This window comes from Fukomys damarensis, unplaced genomic scaffold (assembly GCF_012274545.1).
Source record: "Fukomys damarensis isolate Sample0158 unplaced genomic scaffold, DMR_v1.0_HiC HiC_scaffold_10, whole genome shotgun sequence".
Taxonomy (NCBI): domain Eukaryota; kingdom Metazoa; phylum Chordata; class Mammalia; order Rodentia; family Bathyergidae; genus Fukomys; species Fukomys damarensis.
The window spans coordinates 17725598-17743941 of NW_022900922.1; the positions used below are offsets into that span (position 1 = coordinate 17725598).

The window sequence follows — 18344 nt, forward strand, 5'->3', positions numbered from 1 at the left end:
TAAAAAAAAAAAAAAAAAAAAAAAAAAAAAATGGGCCAAGCAGTATGATCAGCAAGACTATTAATATCACCAACATTTTTTTTTCACGTGGAAGAACCAGTGTTCCTCCTACAAAGAAGTTAAGGAAAAGATCCAGGGAGCTTCAGAATCTGACATGGCATTAACCTGTCATCTAATATCTTCAACAGCCATGGAGATGTCACCAGAAGGATCAGGAATGCACATAGCATTCAGCTTTTACAATTGCACAAGTCTCTCCTTGAGCTGCTATTAGGATGTCTAAGGCCTGTGTCTCCTTAAGAAGCTTGTCCTTTTTAGCATATCCTGGAATCCAAATTTGGCAAAACTAAGTCACCCCTGGAAAGGTTCCCAGCTGTTCGACATGTTTTGGCAAAGAGAAGTCCAGAATGGGCTGGATTCTCTCCAAACTTAGTGCCTTTTGCCCTGAGAAGTGAGCAGTCCTAAATAGGTGATTTGGGACTGGCAGATTTGGGCCTTTTCCTGGGACACTTTATAAACTCAGAAGGCTAGAAAGTTAAGGAGGGACTCAGTTCCCTTCCATACTTGTGTCTCTGTGTCTCCTCAGAACATCAGATCATCCACGCAATGTAAGAGGGGAATGTTTTCTTTCTTCCATTCTAGCAGGTCTTGTGCTAGGGCTAGCCTCAAAGATGGGGACTAGCTTGAAACCTCTGGTGGAGGACTGCCTAGGTCAATTGTCCAACTCCTGTTAGTGAACTTTCAAAAGTAAAGAGGCTCTGACTCTCATAAGCCAAGGGAATACAAAAGAAAGTATCTTTAAGATATAGGACAAAAAAGCAGCTGACTGAGGCGGGAACATGTGTCCATAAAGTGTAGGGATTGGACACAACTGGACGTAGAGGCTCTGTAGCCTACAGCACCCCAACATGCCAGTCATGACGTTGTTATTGCTGAAACACATTTAAATTTCCATCCCAGTACAGAATGGATTTTTAGTTAGCTATCCTCATCGATTTGTAAGGTATTAAATGACATTAAGAAATGTTTATCTAATTTCTTACCTTTAATAGGATGCCATCAAAGAAGAATGGACCGGTCTATAGATATACCTTATAAGTTATTACTGTCAACCTTGAATTAATTTTTTGTGTGACATTGTCTGGACTGCTCCATGCTCGAGCATCCCTAAGTGTAGTGACACACATAACATACACATCACGTAACCTCTGAGAAAAAATAATATCATGTGGCTGGTGGACTCATGTTGCCTTGACATGCTCCTCTTATCACGAGTAGATGGAACACAAGAGAAAGGCAGATATCTGAGTCAAAAAAAAAAAAAAAAACAACTTTTCACCATAAGCAACCCTAGTTTTACAGCTCTGAAAACCTGTATAACTGGAAGGCATGAATACATTTAGTACACCATGAAATCAGCAATGAGCATCAAAGCTAAATGGAAACCTGTCCCTTTAGTTTTGTACCCAAAGTACCTTTTAGTAAGAAAACCTAATTGTTCTACCCACAGAGAATTTAACCATTTGATGATAACCAATATAAGCATATTACAGTAACATATTTAGGAATGTTCATTGGAAAGTGTCTCCCATAAGGCTATAGAAATTACTGGGGGGTCCCATTAGTAGACAAAGGCCAGAATAATTATTTGTCAGGCAGCAGCTGCTCCTTTAATTCACCAAAGGTAGTCCAGTCCAGCAGTTTTTCTAAGCTTAGAGGGGTACGATTTGATTGTTTTAGCAAATTTTTCAGATGACCTATGAGAATTGGATCGTAACAACATTGTTTTCGACCAATGAAACACTCTCCAGTTATTTATACACAGACAATAATTGTATTTGTAAAACCAATCTCAGCATTATTTTTTTGATCTGCTGACATTAAATATTTTAACCTATAAAAACTTTTTCCGTGGAAATTTCAAAAAAGCTGGGGCCTCAATTTTGGAACCCTCCCAATTCAGACCTAGGAGGAGATTGGTCCCAAAGCAGCTGTAACTGGGAGGGTCAATGGAACACTGAGTTGCCCACTCCGGGGGACTTTTGAGACTGATGAATGATAGAGTATAAGCCACTTTTCCTTTCTTTTTCTTTTTTTTTTTTTTTTTTTTGCAAAACAGATCTAATTGGCAGATGTTATTATAATTTATAGCCCCCCACCACAGCTACCTTTCTTGGGTCTGCCAAGGGATATCCTCACCAAGCTCTAATACAAAAAGTTGAGGGCCTTTATTGTTAAACTTTGGGGATCTAATTCTCTCTTGTGCTTAAGAAGATACCAGCTGGGAATGTAGGTCAGTGGTGCTGCACCTGCCTGGCAAGGGCAAAGTCCTAGTTTGATCCCTGGTACCAAAAAAAAAAAAAAACAGTCCAGAGCAGCCTAATGGCTCAGCCCACATATAACAGAAAGACTGAGTGTGAGGGTCTCTTTTACACCCACTAGAGAGCAAAAGTCTCCCCTGATTCTGAAATGAGGAATAATGCCCCATTCTACCCTCTTGTAGGCTTTTACCTCTGATATCTCTCCTCCTGTCTAATGGGGAAGAAAATCAGTCCGGGACTCAACCTGCCGTAGGTCTCTACCCAGGACATCCCTCATCAGGAAGTTCAAGTGCAGTTGGGACTCCCTCACTGGGCCCTTACCATCATCAGGATTTGTCTGCCTTCCCTGTGAATGGACTTAGACCAATGTCCAGTTGAGTCTTTCTCTTTGGGGAGTTGGACTAGGGCCTTTGTAACCCCTCTTATGTCCCCAGTAACAGTGTCTGCATCACGTCTCAAATGCAGAGAGCTCCCAGAAGGCTCTTTCTTGAAAGAGGGCTAAGACGGTTGTTAAAGCCAGATTCCAAAGTTGCTTAGATCAATCATGGCCTGCCATGGCAATCTAAGGATAGCCTGGGCTTTTGACCCTGTTCTTATTTTATCCCAAGACTCTATATAAAGAAGATCTAAAATCACCCGCGCCTTATACTGGCAGGATCTCCGACTTGAGTGTTCCGGGGCACTTAAGACACTTGATGTAGCTGGGGATATAGCTCAGTGGTTCTGCTGCCTGCCTTGCAAGCATAAGGACCCAAGTTCAATGCCCAGTACACTCTAAAATGATGCCTAAAGTAAGTATCAACCATCTTTTTTTTTTTTTTTTTTTTTTTTTTTTTTTTTTTTTTTTTTTTTTTTTTTTTTTTTTTTTTTTTTTTTTTTTTTTTTTTTTTTTTTTTTTTTTTTTTTTTTTGGTACCGGGGATTGAACTCAGGTTCTTGCGCTTACAAGGCAGGCCACCGAACCGCTGAGCTAAATCCCTGGCCCCTATAGTACCAACCATCTTGATAACAGATTCAACTCCTGGCAGAGATGTGTGTTCTTATTGATGAAAATGACAATAAAACTGGAGAAGAATTGTCACCTAAATTAAAACATCGAGAAAGGATTATTGCATCGAGCTTTTAGTGTCTTCTTGTTTAACAGTGAAAATAAGCTCTTGCTACAGTGAGATAGAGGCTAGAACTACCTTTCCAGGTTGTTTTGCCAACACTTGTTGTACTCATCCATTAAAGAATCTAAGCGAGCTGGAAGAAAATGAGGCTATTGGTGTGAGAAGAGCAGCACAGCGGTGTTTAAAAGCTGGATTAGGAATTCCCTTAAAAGAGGTTTCACCAGAAGAAATTGATTATATAACAGAGTCAATACAAGGCACAGTCTGACAGTATCTGGGGTGAAAATGAAATCAATTACATTTCGTTTGTGAGGAAGAATGTAAGAATGTAACTTTGAATCCAGATCCCAAGAGTAAAAGCTATTGTTATGTGTCAAAGGAAGAACTCAGAGAACTTACGAGAAAAGCAGCCAGAGGAGATGTTAAGCTAAACCCATGGTTTAAAATGATTGTAGAGACTTTTCAAATGGTGGGATAACTTAAACCATTTGAGTCAGTTTATTGACCATAACAAAGTATATAGAATGCGAATGCATAAATAAATAATGTCCTTAAAAAAGAGCTCTAAAATATAGAGGAAAAATAGGGGCCCCACGACATGCTGCCCTCTATACAGATTTAAAACTTTTTTGAGGTGTCTAACCAATTTGTTAGGGATAGTGATGACAGAAAAAATGTGGAAGGTGAGAGGGAGGAGATGGGTGGGACTCAGCCAGGGACTTGTTTCAATGGCCCAATCACCTCTGAGTAAAGAGTGACAAAAAGAACAAACTGTACTGGAAAATCCTAGCCTGCAGAAGAGATCTATCACCTCTGGGGATACAGTCAGGTAATAGTCCAAAAGAAATCTCAGCTCTGGGCCCTAGGACAAAGAGGTCTCCTGGACATTTTGATTTTCTATATAATCACCTGGGCAATATCCCTGTATAGCAATACTGGCAAAGCTTTCCTCAAACCCACTCAAGAAACTCCTAGATTAAATTTGTACCTATTGACTAGCAATCACAAATTACATGTTAGTAAAGCATATTTATCAGTGTTCCCCCCACACATGAGAACCAGAATTAGGAGGGGGAGGGGAGAAGAAAGAGGTTGGGGCCTTTTCTGAGTAAGGAGAGCAAGAAAGTGAGAAAGAAAGCATGACTACTGGACTTCTTCTAGGCATAAGTAAGTCTATAGTCTTCACCAAGTCCCATGAGTGGTGACACCCACCATCTGAAAAACCACTTGTATCTGCATGGCTTGGGACATGATCCCAGCCACTCTAAAGAGAGGAGTCATGGTTCTCAAGTGTACTGAGCTTGTGTCCTTCAGTTCAGAAAAGGAGATCAAAGAGCAGTTCAGAAATTCTTCTTTCAAATTTGGTGTTTTGGTCTGTATGTGTGTCACCAATGGAAATAGCTCCCTCTAGTGTCACCTAAAGGTCGATTCTTTACACCAGATCTCAGGTCCAATTTCTGGTTCCTGCTGAACAGGAGATTGTGCTCAGAACAAAATAGATTGAGCATGTCCTCCTGTGAGAGCAAGATGTCAAAGTCTCATCTGACCCAGAGAGGAAGCATGTAATCCTCATCTAAAGTGACATTTCTATCTTCAGCGCTTTTATGAAGAAGCCTTTCTATAGACTCAACTTGAGAGTTTCAGTTGTTGGAAAGGAGAGAGAGGCTAACTAAAACCTCTTAGGGTTCCTCATTGTCTAATCTTTAATATATATGCTACTGAAGTGAGCTTTTTTTGTTGTTGCTGTTACCAGATATTGAACTCAGGACCTTGTGCTTGTGAGGCAGGCAGCGGTGCCACTAAGCTAAATCCCCGGCTCCCTGTTGTCTAATCTTTAACAGAAACATGCCTCCAAAAAGGGGGGAAAAGTACAAAGTAACAAAAAAAGGTTAGAATAAAAGATCATCAAAAAGAAGAAGAAAGAAAGAAAAAAAGAAAGTTTCTCCTTGCCAGCAGCGGATTGAACTGGAAAGAAAATGGGCAGTACAGGTGCGACATTCTCTCTGGAATGCAGAGAGGGGATCAGGACACACTGTCCCAGTGAAATCTGTCCTCCAAGGCTTAGGATTTGCTGCCAGCCTATTAACCTTTAACTGGCAGTTGGAGTCCCCTGATTAAGAGGCAGGTATATTACCTGGATATAAACTATGGCTCATAAAAGACCCACTTTACAGCATTTCACAAGTTCACATTTGGATTAGTATCAAAGTCCACTAGGAGGTGCTCTAACATTACTTTTTGGCTGCATTCTGAAGCCCGCAGAACCATTCATTCGGAACCACTCATCTGTGTTTAAATATGGAAGCAGAAATATGTACCTTTTGAAAACTAGGGTTCATATAGCCCACCCTGTGCTAATCTGTGGCCAAAAACCCCAGGGCTTTGAGTCCCTGCAGATGTCACGTTCGGGGAGTGAGCACCACTCTTCTGTTGTCCCAGTAGCCCACAGGATCGTAAAACTTAGTCCAAGAAAGAGTTAGAAAGACAAAGCCTTACCTTTGTCATCCAACGTACCCATTAATACAATGATAGGGGAGTTTGTACACCGTGCCACTCTGTGCCACACTGTAAGGTCCACGGTGGACAGCAAGCCACTGCTCTGCCATGTCGTGCCACTGCTCCACTGGAATGCAGCTCCTGGCAATCCTAAACCGGCATCCTTAAAGAACTAAAGAAGCAGTTTAAATTAAAGGATGGGGAAGGAAGAGAGAGAGGACAGTTACTCTGCCCAAGTAGGAGCAATCTGAAAATGAATTGCCCATGGATCTCTTGTCTGCAGCTCCTTTTATCGAGATCCTTGTGCCACTTAGGCTCTTGGAATCTGATTGGCTCCCTGGCTTGTCTTTCATTCTAACCTTGGATTTCTTCTGGCCCTATTAGTCCTCTCCCGGACCCTGACAGAGGGTAAAATTATGGGTGGGGACTTTAAAGAGGAGTAGTTTCATCTTAAGGATTAAGTGAGGGGAAAGTTTGCCATTCTAATGTTAATCATGCTACCCGGGAACTTTCCAGTCTTGAATTCTTTGCCATTGTCTTCCTATTTGCTCCAGTGTAGCTGCTTCCACCCTTCTAATTGCTGGAGTCTGGCTGCAGAAGTCAAAACTGCCTTATTAATTTTTTTTTCAGCTTTAATTGAGTTTATTGGTACATTTTAGGGATACAGTACAGTTACATTCATTGTTGGGATCTTGTACCTCTACATGACAGGTCTTGATTCTCATTTTTTCCCCTTGTCCCTGCCCTCCCTTCACCCCCTCCTCCCCTCCCCATCTACAAACACTTTATTTCCATCTTTTCTTTATCTCACATTTTTTTCTTTTCCCTTATTACCCTTCCCCTACCCATCCCACCTTCCCTACACCTTTAGCTCCTTCTCATTTCTAAATGACAGTAATCTTATTGCCTTATTAATTTTTATTAAAACAGAATGAGGTCTTCACCCTATCTTTTTCCTATCTGCAATGCTCCCCTACATTAACAACATTTCAAGTTTTGTTTTGGTTTTTTTGTTGTTGTTGTTTTCTAGGACTGAGGATGGAAACCAGAGCTATGCACATGCTAGGGCAACACTGTGTCACTGCATTTTATCTATCTATCTTTAGCCTCTCTCAGGTAGTGATTTTCCAGACTAACCTCCCATTCTCAATAAATACCATTAGTTAAGGAAGTAGTTCTTAGTTGGATACGATATAGCTTTCAGAGGTATATGGTATGATGCTTTTAATTCTTTTGGGGGTCAGTTTGAGAGAGGGTCTCACTATGTAGTTGAAACTGACCTGGAACTCATTATGTAGCCCAGACTGGTCTCCAACTCACAGCAGTCCTCCTGCCTCAGCCACCTGAGTGCTGGGATTAGAGGCATGTGCCACCACGCTTTTAATTCTTTCAGGAAGATCCCAAGAAGAAGTATAGCTGGGTCAAATGCAACCTCTAGTTTTAGTTTCTTGAGAAATCTCCAAACTGATTTCCACAGTGGTTGCAACAGTCTACACTCCCACCAACAGTGGAAAAGGGTTCCTTTTCCCCACAGTCCCTCCAGCATTTGTTGTTGGTTGATTTCGTGATAGCAGCCATTCTTTCTGGAGAGAGGTGGAATCTCAGCATTGTTTTAATTTGCATTTCACAAGTGACTAATGATGCTGAACATATTTTTATATATTTATTCATACCACAGCGATATATGCACACCCATGTTTATAGCAGCACAGTTTGTAATAGCTAAAACTTGGATAACAGCCCAAATGCCCATCAACAGATGAATGGACAAAGATGTGAGTTTTTTAATACAGTGGGGTACTACTACTATGCAATAGAGAAGGGTGAGCTTCAGACATTTGTAGCTAAATGGATGGACCCTGAGATCATACTCTTAAGTGAAAAAAATTGGACACACATGTTTAAATACCATATAGTTTCTCTGGTGTGAGAAAGCAAACATGGAAATAAGGACTGAAATGTATAATGGATGTTGGAAAATGGGAAGAAAGTGCAAATAGGAAGGGGAATAAAGGAGGACAGGGGAAACAGGAGGGAAGGGACAAGAAAAAAGTAAAAAGAAAAGAAAAGATGGAAACAAAGCTTCTGTATATAGGGAGAGAAGGGGGCTTGAGTGGAGGAATAGGATAAAATAAAATAAAATAAAATGTATTTTTTAAAAAAGAAGTATAAAGTACAAACCATGTTGGAAAACGTAGCTTACTTAGATTAGGCTAGAAAATACTGGGAGGGAAATAACTATTAAACAATGTTCCTTTAAAGTATTTACAAATGAAATTATATGAGTTCTGAATTTTGTCTGAAAATAGTCCATAAATGATGTTGGAGGGTAGTAGTGAATACAGGTACAGATGAAACCAGGATGGCGATGGGCCCTGTGTTGACTTTTGCTATAGCTGGATAGTATGTATATGGGAGTTCATTGTTTTTGCTTCTGTGTAGTTGTTTTGTTTTGTTTTTGAGACAGGGTTTCACTATGTAGTTGAGACTGATCTGGAACTCACTATGTAGCCCATGCTGGTCTCAAACTCACAGCGATCCTCCTGCCTCAACTTTCTGAGTGCTGGGATTACAGGCGTGCGCCACCATGCCCAGCAATATATACAATTTGTTTTCTCTTTTTTGGTACTGGGGATCGAACTCGGGTCCTTGTGCTTGGGAGGCAGGAGCTGGAACCACTGAGCTAAATTTCTGACTCCATGTTGGCTTCTTGCTGTGTTGGCTCCTGGATGGCTGACACCTTGAGGACTGGGGTCTTCAGGGCTGGTGCCTGAAGGGAGGTGCTGTCTAACTGCCTACATCCAATTGATTTATCTATCTACAATACGTCTGCCTCAGCCTTCCAAGTGCTAGGATTACTGGCATGCACCACCAAGCCTGGCTTGGCTTTCCATTTTCAAAACACTTGTGCACATCAATAGATATTGTACCATCTTGATTCATAGAAGCACTTTTATATTTTAATATTAATTATTCGATTTCCTTGCCTTAAAATGGCCATTACTCCCCTTCCCATAATGCTCTGCTTCTCACCTAAGAAGATGGCTTCTCCCACCTACCAAAGGACAGCCTTCTTTTTCCCATAATGCCTCTTCTCCTGCCAAAAAGTAACCAGATCCTTGCTATCTCTGAGTAACCAGTGATGTCACAAGCTCCAATCCCTTAATACTATCTCATTTAATTCCACCCCAGCTCCTATAAGTCCCACCCCAGTCCTATAATAAAGCTCCCTGTTCTGCCATATTGCTCTCTCTCCTTTGATCAGAGACAGCCTGTCAGTTTGTCCCTACAATAAATGATTGTAGTAGTTCTGCTCTAGTCTTGGTTTTCAGCTTTTCTACCTGACACTAATGAAATCAGGATGCATTTTATAATGTGGTAGACAATTAACATCATGCTCCTAACTCCCTACTTTTAATACAAATGCAAAATCTTCTATTAAATTGATGGTTCATAGGCCGGGGATTTCGCTCAGTGGTTCTGCCGCCTGCCTCACAAGCACAAGGACCTGAGTTTGATACCTGATACCAAAAAAAAAAACAACAAAAAAAAACAAACTGATGGTTCATCCAACCATGAAGGACCTCTGACAAGTGAGGAAAGAAGAATTTGGCATATCTGAGCTCCCCAGTGCTTCTTAGGTTGGCCTCTGGAGGCTGAAGAAGGAGGATCAAAAATTCCAGGTTATCTTGGGCAATTTAATGAGATCCTATTTCAAGAATAAAAATTAAAAAGAGATGCAGATGTTTCTCGGTGATAGAAGACCTGGCTTGCATGCATGAGACTGCGGGTTCAATGCCCAGCAGTACTGAAAGAGAAAAGGAGGGAAACAAAGAAGAAGGAAGAAATAAATTACTATAGCTACTATGAGGAAATCAATTCAGATTTGGAGTGACCTGCTCAAATTCACACACTTCGTGAGAATTAAGATTGAAATTGGGTCATGAGAAGTCCAGGCCAAGGCTCATTTTAGCAGCTTTTCTGCAATGCTAACAGGTTTTTGGACTGGCTTTCCCTGGAGGTGAACAAGTAGCCCAGGGGGTTTGCTTTGCTCATCAGGAAAGAGCTATCTGGGGAGAAGCTGTAGGAGGTCCTTGATTGCCCTACAATTAGTCCAGGGCCAGCCACAGAGGAGGTAGTGGGTTAACTGAATACTCTTAAAAGGAACAAAAAGTCAATGCAAACTGTCCCAGACACCCAGTTTGCAATAGAAATGTATACATGGGGCAAGGAAGAAAGAGGGGTCCCTTTGTAAACTCATTCAACAAGTGTTAGTTGAGCAATTACAAGTCACCAGAGATTGAATGGTGAAGTACACAGCTGCTTCATAGAAACCTCAGAGTGGAGGAAGAGGAGGGAAGGAAGAAGACAGAGAATATTAAAGATGAAAATGCAGTGTCTTTTTGTTTTCTTTTGTTTTTTGAAACAGGGTTTTATGTACTTCAGGCTGGCCTCCAACTTGAGACGATCCTCCTGCTTCAGCCTCCCAAGTGCTGAGACTACAGGACTGTGCTACCACCCCATTATGTCTTTTATAATGTAATCTTGGAAATAAAATTCCATGACTTTGGCTCTACTTCACTGATCACAGGGAAAATCTGTTCTGTGGGAGAAGTGTTCGTGAAGTTGGGTGGACACCCTCAGTTGGGAGTCACAGAATGGCATCTTTTTTACCTATTTATTGATCTTTTGTGGTACCAGGGATTGAACTCAGGACCTTGCTCTTGCCAAGCAGGCACAGTGCCACTGAGCTACACCCCCAGCCCGAGAATGTCATCTTATAAAGTGGCCGCTCCAGAGACAGTATGGGACCAACCATCAAAGTGGTAGAAATCAAGAGTATAAGATGTCAAGTCAGGAAGTTAAGGAAAAAAATACTATTTCAGGAAGGAAGAAATCATGAACAGTCTTGTGCTGCTAACAAGTCCAGTGCAATAAGGGATAACTTGTGTTACTTGCAGTGAGCAATCAGGCTGATATTGTTTTCTTTGGAAAGATAAATTTTAGGGCTAGGGATTTGGCTCAGTGGTTTCACCACCTGCCTCGCAAGTACAAGGGCCCGAGTTTGATCCCTGGTACCAAAAAAAAACGATAAATTTTAATAAAAGGAAGCTTAATTACAATGGGTTAAAGAGTGATTAAGAGATAGAAAGCTGAAGGGAAAAAAGAAACATGGTGTCCAGAACTTGGGATGTAAGAAAGAACCAAGAGGCATAGGAGTAACCACATAAAGGACATTCTGTGAACCCTAGAAGATTTACGTATTACTTTTGTTTTACTACTGGGGATTCAACTCGGGGAGTTCACATTAAGCTTCATCCCCAGCCCCTTTTTTAGCTTTTCAGACCAGGGTCTCACTAGTTGCTCAGGCCTGGCTCAAACTTGAGATCCTCCTGCTTCAGGCTCCTACAGTGCTGGAATTACAACCATACACCACTAAACCCCGCTCCTAGGAAACCCCCCTTCCAAGATATAACTCAGGACCTTGCACTTGTAAGGCAGGTGTGGTGCCACTGAGCTAAATCCCCGGCACCTCACAGGGAATTTAATTCTACTTGCCTCCATCTTTGCTTCTTCCCCATGAGAGTACAATAAGAAAAGTACATTAAGACTACTAAATATTAAATGTTCATTTTTCTTGAGAAATGCCTAATGCCACAACAGTAAATCCCCAGTACAGAAAAAAAAAAAAAAAGCAGCTAGGGTCAGTGATGTAGTTCAGTAGCTCCATGCCTGCCTGGCAATCAGCAGGTCCTGAATTCGATCCCCAGTACCGGGGAGGGGGAAGCAAGCTAATTTCCGAGGGAAAACCTCAGGAACTACAGACACAAGTCATTCCTGAACGCAAAGTCAGAATGAGGGGGGACGCGGGCAGCTACTCAGGAGTATGAGATAGGAGGATTGCAAGTTTCAGGCAATCTAGTGAGACATTGTCTCAAAAACAAGACAAAACAAAACAACAAAAACAGAGGTCGGTACAGCTCAGCGGTAGAGAGCTTGCCTAGCAGGCACAAGGCCTTGGGCTCAAGTCCCAGCAAAGAAAAGAAAAGTCATAAATTCATAAATTACCAATACTAGAAATTAAACAGGGAATATCACTAAATCATGAAAAGGGTAGATAATAGATAATAGAGAATGTCATCAATAACTTATATTAAAAATTTTAATAGTTAAAATATTATGATAGTTTAGACAAAAGAAACAAACAAAAATTCTCAAAAGTGAATGAAGAAGAAATGGAAGTCAGGTGTGGTGGTTTTGGCCTCTAACCCCAGAATGATGGGAGGCTGAGGCAGGAGAATCATGAATTTAAACCCAGCCTGAAGAGATCAGTGCCTTAACAAGACCCTGTTTCAAAATTAAAAAGGGCTAGAAATATAGCTCAGTGCCAAGGCCCTGGATTCAATTCCCAGTACAAGAAGGAAGAGGAAAAGAAAAAGAAATTTGACGTGCTCACTCAGCAGCCCATATAAAAATAGGAATAAGAAATTTGAAGAAACTTTTGTCTATTCAAGAGACTTGAATCTGAAATTTAAAAGAGTCTTATAAAGAAAAGGACAATTACATAAATGATCCCAATAGGTGTTTGTACACACACACACATACACCCTGAAAAAATTTAAAACAAAATTCAACACTCATTCATAATAGGAACTTGCAGTCAGCTCAGAGGGGATTTTCTCCACTCATTACAGGAGCCTATAGCTGATATAAAACTTTTTTGGGGTGGGTACTGGGGATTGAACTTGGTTTTTGCACTTGCAAGGTAGGTGGCAGAACCACTGAGCTAAATCCTCAGCCTGAAGAGTTGGTTTTTTGAAAGACTAACCCAACAGCCAACACCATATTAAACCAATAGCCAACATCATACTAAATAGTCAAAAACTGAAAACCTTCATGCTAAAATCAGGATGTCCGCTTTTACCACTCCTGTTCAGTATAGTTTTGGAAACATTAGCCACTGCAATTAGACAAGAGAAAGAAATGAAATGAATAAAGATAGGAAAGGAAGAAGTTAAACTGCCATTATTTGCTGATATGATACTTTACATAGAAGTCCCAAAAAACTCTTCCAAAAGACTTCTAGAATTCACTGACAGTTTTAGCAGAGTAGCTGGATACAAAGTCAACACTCAACAATCCATACTTTCTTGTACACAAATAACAGACTCATTGAGAGAGAAATTGCGAGGCCACACTCTTAAGTGAAATTAATAGGACACACAGGTGTAAATACCATATAGTTTCTCTGGAGAGATAAACTAAAAGTATAAATAAGCGTCAAAATATATAATTGATATTATGTAATAGGAAGAAAAGGTTTAAAGGTGTTGGGGAAATAGGAGGGGTAGGGGAAAGGTAAAAATGGAAAAGAAAAAATAAGAGAAAAGAAAAAATGTAAACAAAATCTTTGTAAATAGGAATGGGGTGGGGGAAGGGAGGCTGGGGAATGAGGAAAAAAATAAGAACCACGACCCGTCGTATAAGGGCACAAGATCCCAATGATGAATGTAACGGTATTGTATACCTAAAATGTACCAGTAGAAAATATATTTTAAAAATCGGTCAAATTTTTTGCTTTTCATTCAAATGATTATGTAAAGTTTGTATCATACCTTTCCTTTTAGTCAGATTTTGTTTTCCTTTGATGCTAATACTTTTCTTGCCTCATGAAGCTATCTGCTTTTGTTCCTCTTTTGCAGAACTGACATTTTGTGAAACAGCACAAGAATAATATTAACCACACTAAGTACTAGCTGTTAACACTGATGAGCCCTTCCCTCGGGTGCAGCATTTTAAATGCCTTAACTTGTTTAATTCTCAAGGCAACCTTTGAGATATTTGCTTTTTTATTATCATTAGTCAGATATGGAAGTTTCACTCCAGAGAGGTGAAAAAAATAGTCTCTAGGTCACAAGCCAACACTACTACATAGGAGTTCTGATTATAGAGTGCTTTGAAGATTCCTGAATTAAAAATGATGTTTAAAAATGACTGCGAGGCCGGGCGTGGTGGCGCATGCCTGTAATCCCAGCACTCGGGAGGCTGAGGCAGGAGGATCACTGTGAGTTCAAGACCAGCCTGGGCTACATAGTGAGTTCCAGTCACAACTACATAGTGAGACCGTCTCAAAAAACCAAAAAAAAAAAAAAAAAAAAAAAACCAACTGCGAATGCCATCTGCTGATGGCTTGTGGAATTGCATTGTTGCCCAGGCAGAGGCTATGCATATAAATTAAAATTTTTCAACTGATGTTCTATTCTGTCACACGCTGGTGCCGCCTGTCATGCTAGTGTTTGTTTGTTACGTGGTACTAGTGATAAAACTTTAGGTCTTGAGCATGCTAGGCAAGAACTGTGCCATTGAGTTACATCCTGGCCCTCATGTTAATCTTTAGAACAGTGCCTGTCACAATGCGGCATGCAATATTTGGGAAATTAACAAATGGAGATTGAAATAGTAGTTTGAACTCCTCAGCTCAATTGATCCTCCTGCCTTGGCCCCCTGAGTAGCTGGACCCACAGGTGTAGAAAAAGTAATCTTCTAGTCAGGGAAAAGATAGGCTTTGTTAAAAATTAATAGGGAATCTTACTAGAAGCAGCTCTTTTTTGCCTCTAGAGCTAGAATCTACAGTTAGAGCAATTAGAAATACAAAAGAGAGAGAAATTTGGCTCAGGTGCCAGGTGACACAATTACCATAAGAATTTACCAGAAATAATTAGCAAAGGACAGAGGAAAAGAAAAATATAAAAGACCTGGGAGAGCTGGGGAGTTAGCTCAGTGGTGCCTAGCTGCCTGCCTCACTAATGCAATGTCCCAAGTACCAAAACAAAGAAACAAACAATGAGAGACCATGGTAACTAGTCCCCCTCCACCTTTGATAAAATGCAAAGGAGACAAGGGACAGCCGCTAGGGACTCTTATTTAATATGTAAAATGCACACACCTATACACACATACACACACACACACACACACACACACACATGCGCGCGCGCACACACGTGTGTGTGTGTATAGCTTCACTTTAGCATCACTATTATTATATAGATACACAAATGTCACCTTTATTTAACCATTAATTCTTTTTTGTTTTGTTTTGTTTGTTTTTTTGAGACAGGGTCTCACTATGTAGTTGAGACTGACCTGAAACTCACTATGCAGCCCAGGCTGGTCTCGAACTCACAGCGATCCTCCTGCCTCAGCCTCCCAAGTGCTGGGATTACAGGTGTGCGCCACCATGCCGGAAATTAACAATTAATTCTTAAATTATCTTTTTATAAGACTACCCCCAACACTATCCATCACAAAGGCACAAAAAAGTCAAATGGCCGAAAAGCCTGTAGACAGGTTAGGATCCAAGCTAGCCACAGAGCCAACCAGCACATAACAACTTCCAGGTGCCCGCACGGGGATGGGAAGAACCATCAGTCCTAAATACAAGGGGCTGCAATTCGCTTTCGGGAGCCCCCTACTCTTCTAGAGTAGCCATCTTCCCTTTTCCTGCCCTTTTCCAAATAAAACATCTTTCTTTATTTTAAATTCTGCCTCTTTAATTCATCACTGGTGCTGAGTTTATGATCCTGGTAGCTGCATTCCACCCTGACACAATACAGGTGCCACTCAGGCAGCTCTCAGAAGAATTTATATTGGTAAAAGTTCTCCAGTTGTCCCAAAAAAGTACAAAAGCAACCTCCAAACAAAGCACAGACACCGTACTTTTTACCCGATCACTTTGTGAACTGTGCGGCCTCTGTATTTGTGCACAGACTCCAAGCTGGTTCATCCTGAGTGTCTCTCCGATGTTTTAGTCTTGCTTACTCACACACACAGTATGGGTTTTGGGAAGAAGCCTCGTTTCAGAGTCAAAGAAGACTGAGAAGTCATCCTCGTGCTTTCTAACTCTGTTCAAAAGGTGGTGATAAAGAAAAAAAGCATTTCTAGGGCTGGGGATTTAGCTCAGTGGTTCTGCCACCTGCCTTGTAAGCACAAGGTCCTGAGTTTGATCCCTGACAACAAAAATAAAACAAACAAAAAAAAAGTGTATCTAAATAAGTTCAAAAACAGTATTTTTTTTAAAAGCTCCTTTATTTCCTCCACTGTGGAACTTCTCAGGGTATTTAAGATGAGGCAGGAGGATCACTGTGAGTTCAAGACCAGCCTGGGCTACATAGTGAGTTCCAGATCAGTCTCAACTACATAGTGAGACCCTGTCTCAAAAAACCAAAAACCAAAACAAACAAACAAACAAAAAAACTGCGAATGCCATCTGCTGGTGGCTTGTGGAATTGCATCGTTGCCCAGGCAGAGGCTATGCATATAAATTAAAATTTTGCAACTGATGTTCATACACAACTGTATTTTTTCTTTTTGATTTTTTTCCACTACCAGGGATCAAACTCAGAGCCTTGCTCTTGTGAGGCAGGTATGGGCACCACTGAGCTAAATCCCCTGCCCAATAACTGTATTTTTAAAAATTTAAGGGGCTGGGGATTTAGCTCAGCAGTTCAGTGGCCTGCCTTGCAAGCGCGCGGACCCGAGTTCAATCCCTGGTGCAAAAAGAAAAAAAAATTAATTTTGTTTTGCTTTTGGTGAGACAGGTCTCACTTTGTAGTCCAGGCAGGCCCTGAACTTACTGTGTAGCCCAGACTGGCCTTGGACTCTTCGTGATCTTCCTGCCTCAGCCTCCCGAGTGCTGAGGTTACAGGTGTGCACCACTACCCCCATCTAGATATACACAATTCTACTAACCAGCTAGCACCATGATAAAATGTTATGGGCTGGGCAGTTTAAGCCTCAGAAATTCATTTTCTTGCAGTTCTGGAAGTTCCAAGCCCAAGAACAAGGTGGCCACTGATTAGATTTCTGCTTACACCAGCTGCATTGCCCAGGTTGGGCTGGAACTTGTGATCCCCCTGCCTCAGCCTCCCAGAGTGCTGGGACTGACAGGTGTGTGCCATCACATCAGGTCATCGGCTCTATTATTTATTTATTTGGTACCAGGGATCCAACTCAGGACCTTGCACTTGCGAGGCAGGTGGTAGCACCACTGAGCTAACTTCCCCAGGCCGTTGGACTTACACTTAATGTGTGGCTTTTCTGGAGACTGTAAGGACTATGCCGGTGTTCAGCAAGGTTCTTCTACTCTGCTTGGGCAGAAGTTAAACACCTCCCAGTCCTCCAGTAGTTGTTTAGCTCAGTTCCTTCATAGTGGCCCATACTAGGATTTAGCCACACCATTAGATGTTGTTTGCATTTATTTACTTCTACTGGGTGCTGTGCTGAATTCTTTGTATGATTTTCCTGTGGTAGTACTGTAATCACTGATTTTACAGATGGAAAACCCCAGGTGCAGAGAGGTGGAGGCCAGAGTTCGAATCTGGGATTCCAGTTTGTTTCTGTGATTTTCATCAACTACAAAGTCTCTGGTGAGCACATCTCACCTTGTCATGTGAGATGCATACTCAGTAGATTCAGTTACTCTAGGCAAAAGTGGGCAGAGTTGAAAAATAAACTCATTTGAAAGTGAAGAATATTTGATTTATTTATCTGTTAGTTTTGTTTTTTTGAGACGCAGTCTTGCTACATAGTACAGACTGATCTTGACCTGACTGTGTAGTCCAAGCTGGCCTTGAACTTGAAGAGATCCTCCCTGCCTAAGCCTCCCAAATGCTGGGATTATAAGCATGTTTGTCACCACAGATTAGCAGAGATTTTGAAAGACTGAGCCAGGGCCTTCTTTCTCTCAGCTGGAGCATGATCACACATCTCAGCTTGAAAAGAGTTGGAGCACTACTTTCCAAGCACAATATACACCGAAAGAGGGAAAGAATGGATCTATGACCCATGCTTGAGAGTCTGCAGAAGATAATGGCCTTTAAGTATGCTCAGGCAGCTTCACATTGCCACACATCCTGGATTAATGTCATGGTGGTATATCCTGAGATTGCCACCAAAACACTGAAAAGCCAGTTTCCCTCTCCAACCACCTGTCTTTGTGAAGCAAGGTTTTCTGCAGTGCCAGCAACCAAAGTGAGATTGCAGATGGGACCCAAACCACACACTCCCGGGGTCCCTGTCCGCCGCCATCCTCAGGTGATTTCGTTTAGTTGCAGGAAAGCAAGCTCAGGCTGCCCACTAGTTCTGCATCTTGGTGCTATATGGTTGGCATTATAATTGTTTCTTTCCACACTGCACTTGCAAAATAAATGTAATGTCATACCCAGCCCCTGTTTGTGGAATAAGTTTGGGATGCCCTCCGCTACACAGTGTCCCGTTGTCCATGCTGCCCACCCTCAAACACCAGGCAATTGGGTTGTGGAAAATACTGCTAAGCATCACATAATAATGGCAAAGGTTTACTATCTTGTGGGGCTGTATTTCTATTTGTCTAGGGCTACATGTGGCTTGTGAGC

The 18344-nt window shown here is 41.4% G+C and overlaps 1 pseudogene; it reads left to right on the forward strand.

Moving 5' to 3' along the window:
* LOC104861612 overlaps positions 1–3974 on the forward strand; it is a 7958-nt pseudogene extending 3984 nt beyond the window's left edge.
* The last annotated feature ends 14370 nt before the right edge of the window (positions 3975–18344 follow it).